Source organism: Larimichthys crocea, chromosome XXII (assembly GCF_000972845.2).
Source record: "Larimichthys crocea isolate SSNF chromosome XXII, L_crocea_2.0, whole genome shotgun sequence".
Taxonomy (NCBI): Eukaryota; Metazoa; Chordata; class Actinopteri; family Sciaenidae; genus Larimichthys; species Larimichthys crocea.
Genome location: NC_040032.1, coordinates 2,109,302 through 2,115,743, shown reverse-complemented (window position 1 = coordinate 2,115,743; position 6,442 = coordinate 2,109,302). Strand labels below are relative to the sequence as shown.

The following is a 6,442-nucleotide window of genomic DNA, read 5'->3' as shown; positions in this document are numbered from 1 at the left end:
TTTTTCAGTAAAGCGTGTGGATTACCCAGCGGAGCACGGGAGGCTTTTTAATGAAAGCACAGGAAGGGGGTAGCAGCTGGTGGCATGTGTTTGAGCCGGGAGGATAAGACCCCTTGCGCTTGGTTCGCCAGCCCCCCTCCTGCTCATGCTTTCCTCATCTCCTAACTCCCCCCTTCATCCAACCATCCTCCCTACCTCCCTCCCTCCCCCCCATAGAAAATGAAGTTCTTTGTCCGTTCCACTACTGCCCGTCCTGGAGTTGGGCCCGAGCCGCAGGGAGCTTCTGGTCAGCCAGCACCAGAACCAGAGCAGAACCAAGTTGAGCCCCTCACAGCCCTGGCTGCAGCCTGCCTCCGCAGACCAACACAACTCCCCAATCACCCTGTGCTGGGAAAGGAAAAAGAAAAATGAGCAAAACAGAGAGAGACATCAACAGAATGGTTGGACAATACCAATGAGAGAGATGGACAAAAAGAAAAACACAGAGTGGTGCAGCCAAAACAGAAAAAGAGGACATTTCACTCTGAAGTCGTGCAGCCACAAGATGTCTTATTTTGAATGGAGAAAATCTCCCCAGTAGAAGAGTAAATGATTATGCTAAAGACATACCAACATAATTTCCTATATTATTAAATCAATAGATATATTTTCCAAAGACAAAGTACTGAATAAAAAGCATGTTTGTATGTATATGTGTATTCAAACATACAACACACTTAACTTGAAGGAACTTCTAGTGGACACAGATTAATAAATATTATTAAATAATACAATAATTAATATTAATACATACAATCATTATTGTAAAATAATAATAATTATTGTAACTTATTGTAAATAATTATTGTAGCATTGCAATCACAAAATTATAAACAACATTAAAACAGTACTAATGCTAATAAGCTAGCTATAAGAGCATATTGCAACATTACTCATCCCTCTTCTTCTACTAGTTTCTAAATATTAGTCCCCAATAAATGCATGTAAGAAAATTAAAATATCAAACATAAAATTTAATTATTAAAGAGAAATCTTAACCTAGAGGTCACAAATACTCAAGTAGTCGAGAGAAGTTTGTCTGAGTAACAGAAGGACTAAGTAAGTGAAAACTTTTCTTGTTGGGCTTGTTGAATCAAATAAAATGAAGTTTATGTTGCAGAATCAGTCCAGCGCTGCTGGCTGTATCTGTATCAGGTTGCTTCCATAGAGTTGTGTGTTGTGTAAGAGTAGATATGAGGGCCTCCACTAATCAGAAAGACGGTGCACAAAAGATCTTGTGTGCATTTCAGTAATTGGATCTGCATCACCTTGGTGCCCTTCAGAACCTAATCCACTATTCACCCTCCTGTGGTTCTGAGTACTCACACACACATACTGTAAAAGCGCTGTCATGATGTCTTGTCTTTAACAACATTACTGCATCTTTATGGGTCAGACCTTACTCTATGTCCCACAAAGCTTTCAGGGTTCTTCCTGCTGATTGGCTTTTGAGAGAACATCTGAGAACGTCTTCTCTTAGCCGAAGGTGGCTTTGACCACTCATGCAAACTGCTGAGGTCTTCTTGTATTGATTTCAAACAAGCTGTTGCTTCTGGTAATGCATCAGAAGGATTATTCCCAGGAATAAACATCTCATCGTGTACCCACCAGCAGCTGTTCACAATGACGAAAGCACATATCACTTTACGTTACACTTTCTTCTCCACAGCAGCATCTTAAATAAATAAATGAACGCAGAAGATTTTACAAACCCGTTCCTGAAGGAGGTCAAACTACAAGGTCAGCTGCAGAACAGCAGCTTAGGGCAGGTAGACTGTGAGTCAGTGGAGTGGCTCGAACCTGGTCAGTTTGAAGTACTTCAACACTTCAATTTCCGTAAACCTGGGTGAGTGTAGATATTCTTACAACTCATAGTATATAATGATCTTGTTGCTAACACTGTCTACATTGCAGCAGTATGGTGCAGACACAGATTAGTACAGCCAGGCTGTATCCTGCTGTCAAAATAAGATGAGCATAACCTCACACTTTATGAGGAAATGCAAACATCAGAGCTCTGGGTCAGTTTCAGGTTGAGGTATTAAAAGAAATGTAAAAAAAAAAAAAGATTCACCATTGAACCATGAGGTGCAGAATTATGATGAAACATAATTATAAGTGAGTTAACACATGATAGCTAAGTCATTTCAGTAACAGACAATAATGTCAAAATTTTAAGTGGTTCAGATACACTCTCAAGGTCTTTGCACACTTGGTTATTTGACTGAGTGAACAACCCTCACCCTTATCTGCCACTCTGTGTTATCTCTCAGTCTGTGTGGACATTTGTGGCCAGGTGCATGTGGGAACATTTCTCTGCAATCTGGCGCCATTGCTGTTCCCTGATCTGTGAACTCTGTGTCGATATTCATGGCGTGTCTCTCCCGTTGAGTCACTGAAAAAAAAAAAAAACATTTGGTATTGACTTTCAAACTTTTCTTAGTTATTTTACAGCCAAGCTAGTAGTCATTAGCCAATTTCCAAGCGTTTTAAACGCCTTCAACTCCTCAACTGCTCCCCTCATGAAACATACTCAGCTCTAAGGAGGCCACACTGACCACCTCCAATCAAGCGCCTGTGACATCTATTCCTGGCAACCACAAATGTTGGATTGGTCACAGTTCCAATGACAAAAATCTGGCTCTATTGGTCCTGTGACTCAGGTGCTGAGGGTGCCCTCTAGAGACAGGCAAAGTCATTACTTAGTCCTTGATGGCGATGATGACGATGTTAACGATGATGTTGTTGATGATTACGATTTTTGATGATGATGATGATGATAGACCAGAGTTGTTGTTTTTTTTTCCCCATTATTTTCCTCTTAAGGTCCTTTCACACATGCTCCCTGAAAGACTATTGAATCCTTGTCCTTTTGCACATCAGAGCATGGCAGGCAACAGCATCCACACATGGCAACACCAGCCCAACAACCATCTCCTAGCAACGCACGTCTTCTGCCCCAGGAGGAATCTGGAGGTCTCTGCTGTAGTCACACCATGCATTTCCTGGAGGGCAATCAGCTTTTTCCTCATCTCTTCTGTAACTCACTCGCTCCTGCCCTACCTCTCTCTGCTTCTCTCATCCCAATACTTCATTCCAGCTGGCTTAGCTGTTTTGGAAGGAGTGTTTCTTGGAATGAAAATAACAAGCCCACAAAATTTTTAAAAAGAGGGAGAGGGCGGGGAGTAAATTAGCCTCAATTCTTAGAAACTGCTTGGCAAAGTGAAAGTATTAGTGAGAACAGGGCAAAGAATATAGAAAGTGAGGATCCAAAATGCTCTCACTTTCATCTACAAATAATAAAAAAAAATGTTGTCATTCTCTTAGTTAAATTCAGTTGTATTTATATTCTTAAAACATTCATTTATATTATATTATTTCAAAACAAAGAAAGTTTCCCGTGACCTTGTATAACCTTTTTCTAAATTCTACTATAACAAAAAAAAAAAATCATTTCAACATCAGCCTTTGTGTGACAAAAGGTGTCTAATCAAAACAGCCTCTGCATGCAGTGCTAACATGCATTTCCCCTCCGTGCTAGTCCCCTTCCTCCCAGCCCCAGCCCCATCACCACAAACCACCGTTCCCACAGTATTCCCATGACTCTCTGCTGCTCCCCCTCTCCTCCCTCCAAGGGCCCAGACTTCACCAAAAGGCAGGAGGGCTGCGTTGGCGAGCAGTGAGCTGCTCTAGCCCACCTTCCTCACATCTGAGAACCTCTGTGAAATCCTAATCCCCAGAGCAGGGTGAAGCGCAGGCCCAGCTTGCCTGACCTCTCTGGTTGCCATGGATACAGCGCACTATAAATAAAACAGAGGGGGCTTTTTTTTCAAGCAGTTTTGCAGGGCTGTGTGGCCTGCTCACTGGTGGGGCTTATTTTCTCTCTCCCTCCCTCATTCTGTCTCACTCTCATTCTACTCTCCTTTTCACTTATTCTCTCAATCATCGAGTGTCCGTCCTCTTTCTCTGCCTTGTGCTTCCTCTCTCTGCTTGTCTCTGTCGCTCATTCATTACTTTCATTCACTCCCTTAAAACACCTGTGTTAGTACCATACCTGTATTTAGATTCTTTCAGTTAAACATGTGACTTTGACAAGTCTAAATTTAGGAATAAAAAACAAAGAAAGGTGGCTTTTTTCTTTTTTTTTTTTTTTTGCCAATAAACATCTGTCAATGTGAACACATGAAAAGCCAAGTCGACAAAGGCCAAGTTGGAAAAAGAAGATTTGTTTTGTGGCAGAAAGGCATCGAGAGACTAGAGGAGGCTGAGTGTGCTTGCACACTGAATCAGGACTGCGCTGCAGATTTTTGTCTGGCAAGGCAAATCTCGGGAGGCTGGAAAATAATTTGGTCATGGCTGTGGGAGGTTGTTGGGAGTGGGAGGCGTGTGGGTGATGTGGGGGAGCAGGTTTGAGGGGTGACTAGTTGGTGGGAGGAGGAGGACGAGGAGCAGGAGGAGAGGGGGGGTAGGGTTCTGACCGTCTTGCTGTGGTGAAAACATGCTTGACACTTCATTCCTTTCCAGTTAATGTGGAGCGGACTCCAGGATGTTAACCCTCTGCCTGCCTTTTGATGCATGGTCTCCACTGTTGCACAACAGCCGCTCCTCACAACACTTCCTGCTTTACAGCAGCAGTCCAAAACATTCCAGGACAGTCCATGAAAGAAATGTGTCCTACAAGGCATGGGAGGAATGGTTACTCTCTACATTATTTTCTGGTATCATGTCTACATCAGCTGACTGTGTTACTGTTAGACAATATGACAGGCCTCAGTGCTGTCCTCAGAACCCTGTTATGATGATTTGAAAATCTGACACATTGATCACATACCAGATACTCTTTGTCTGGGAGGATTTTGTAGAGTAAGCCACATTTCCTGGACCATTTACCTCATATAAATTACACAAAAGACAAGACCGGCACCAGCAAACATCCACAATGTTGCCTGGGAGACAGAGGTCACATGAGAGGATGAGTCACAGAAACCCAGAAACTACCTAGAAACCAACACTATTCAGTGGCTTCATGTCATGGTGCTCTTTACAGTTTGGCGACATGCAGAGGGATTAGTGTCATGTCAGTACCTAAATGACAGTGAGATGGTGCCCTTGGTAAAAGACGAGTATACAGTTAAACTTAATGGGGCCAGAATCTGATACCTCAACAGGAATCCACACAATTCTTTACCAGCTACACACAAACACATACAGTACTATGTGCTATCAGCCTGTGTCTGACCATTGGTTTACTGCTGGTGTGTGTGTTAGTGTGCGTTCATGTGGACCTGGAGAGTAGGGAGTTAATGCAGGCAGGGCTGTGGCAGTCCTCCTGCCCCTCAGCCAGATTAATCATGCAGGAGAGACACAGCAGGCCCCCGTTCATTCTGCCTGGGGGTGAAGCTGTGCCCGCATGCTCTGCGTATCACATGGCCCTGGCCCCCCTCTCTTCTCTCCTCTGTTGCTCTTTCTCTCTCTACTGGGGGTGCTGGATATAGGGGGGTGAGATGGTGTGGTGGAACACAGCACAGTATAGCTTTCTCTCTTCCCCCTTCACTTCCCCTTCTATGGGTGTAAAGCAAGTGAGGCAGGAGAGGAGAAAAAAGAAGAAGGGAGAAACAGGCATCCATAGCTCCTGCAAGGAGACAACAACAGCCTCTTTTTTTAATCTCCCATCGGATGGCCCTGACGACAGCAGTGGCCAGGCTCGGTGGATGAAGAGAAGTGTGTGGGGAGGAGGGGTTAGGGGGGCATACCAAGGGACTCGCCACAGATATCTCCTGGAAACTGCTCGACGATGTCTCTGCGCATCAGAGAACAGCCACAGCCATTGTTGGGCTCGTTGGGAAACAGAGGCGGCATTTTCAGCATTTTGCAGTGTGTTGCACAAGCATCTACAGTGTTTGTACAGTAGAATCTTAAATGTTTCATGATGTGTTTTGTTGTAAGTTTTTCGAGATGAGTAGTCTACTGTAAATTCAGTCGTAAATTGTACATGTGTATATGTACTGGGCTCCGATTCCCTGCTGTCTGTCAAAGTACAATGCTTTTTTTTTTTTTTGGTGTGTGTTTTTTTTTTTTTTTACAAGTAAACACAACACTGGTGCGTACCTCTATCTGGGCCTACACAGATACAAGATCCAAATGCATTTCAACGACAGACTCTTGTCATGGTGGGAATTGTTGTTGTTGGGTCTAGGTAAATAATATCATGGCTGCAACATGACAGAGACGTGCTACCATCATACTTTGTGTTTCCCTGATTTTTGAGGAAATTATGCTTCTAACCACAGCTGATCTGGACAAACCAGTGGTTCTGAGCATTTCCAAGATGTCAAAAAACACTGCTGACAAGGCTCCTAAAAGTTCCCTCAAGGATAAATGTTTGGCAGCGTTTGAGGCGTCT

The 6,442-nt window shown here is 43.5% G+C and overlaps 1 long non-coding RNA gene across 1 annotated transcript; it reads right to left on the bottom strand.

Moving 5' to 3' along the window:
* Positions 1 to 241: 241 nt before the first annotated feature.
* Positions 242 to 3,179, bottom strand: LOC113744423 (uncharacterized). The gene is made up of 3 exons (XR_003461514.1): positions 2,573 to 3,179; positions 2,283 to 2,434; positions 242 to 387 (listed from the first exon to the last, which is right to left on the bottom strand). It is a non-coding gene; the product is annotated as an uncharacterized LOC113744423 (long non-coding RNA).
* Between the last annotated feature and the right edge of the window lie 3,263 nt (positions 3,180 to 6,442).